Source organism: Lottia gigantea (genome assembly GCF_000327385.1).
Source record: "Lottia gigantea unplaced genomic scaffold LOTGIsca_196, whole genome shotgun sequence".
NCBI lineage: Eukaryota > Metazoa > Mollusca > Gastropoda > Lottiidae > Lottia > Lottia gigantea.
Window position 1 is genome coordinate 232569 of NW_008708384.1, and position 1379 is coordinate 233947.

Here is a 1379-nt window from a genome sequence, read left to right on the forward strand (position 1 = left end):
AAAAACAGGGTTTAACCCCCCCCCCCCCCTTCCCTCCCCCCTATTATTGTTTAATCGTTCTTATTGATATTTTGGTATTTGTATCACACGCATCAAGATTAACTTTGAGAAAAAAACTTAATCACAAAGTTTGTCATCAGTTCTGCCTGAATTGCTTAGATAGGTTTTTAATCAAAGGAAATCAGCCGCCCGTGTTTAATTCTTAAATTCCTGGGCCAAGCATTAGGGGAAAGCAACAGTAGTTGAAATAGTCACAATGATTTATTTGGACCTGAATGACTTAGGAAGAATACGCTCTTCAAATTGCCTTCTTAAACTTTAATGTTGCCAGTCTTCATTGCCCAAAAAAGCAGTGGCTCAGTTATCATAGGGACTGGTTGAACCAAGTCGGGCAACAACAGTGGAAGAGCCAGGTTTACGTCCGAGGGGGGGGGGGGGTATAACCCCTCTATCTCCCCCCTCCTTTTAGCTCCGCCATCGTGCCCCCCATCTCTAAGGGGAGTCGCACTCCAAGAGAGTATATACAAAATTTAAAAAATGTTCCAAAGTAAGTATCTAAAAGGGCAGAGGGTAACACAGTACCGGTGTCTTTAATCCTCCGACTACTACTATAGTCCGTCGTAACATTAACAGATCTCAGAATGTAGGAAAGCATATGTAAGAAGAATTCCCGGAGAGAGGCCTCAACACACTTAACTCTACGTACCACGATCATTAAGTTAAGCTACTGCAAACTGGAGCAGAAAAACAGCAGTTAAATTCCAATTTCATTTCCATACACAACTTGTAAGATCTGTATAGGTAGGTGTAATTGAAACCATTGTAGGAGTTCAGAGCGAGTTATTGGTGTATAATTGAAAAACCTCCAGATACATAATGTCAGAGATGAAGAAGATGTTACTTCTGACACTAAATTTTAATGAAGTCATAATCATACAACCTTTTCATCTTTCCTTTAGCGCTTCCACCCACAAGATATGTTTCTAGCTCTCCGCGCATTGCCGTCAGCACATCTCTCCATGACAAGCTGGTTAGAGGGGCTGACATTGTAAAACCAAAAATTGAATTTTCATCTATTTTTGGTTAAAGTTTATAACCTCACATGAGTAGTTTCGATGGTGACAATATTGTACAAGTTTATGTGTAACAGCAATGAACTTAAGGAGTGACTGGAGGAAGGGGGGGGGGGGGGGGGGGGGTATTCCCCAAACGATTTTAGAGCTAGGATGCCCCAAAATCAATGCTAAAAGAAAAGAACCTAGGACATCCTAAGAATTCGAGTTAAGAAAAAGAAATTTTTTCCACATATTGCCCTTAAGGGACCTGTTAACCCTTTAGGAGGGTGAAATCTGGAAAATATGTTAAAAGGCCTCCCAAGG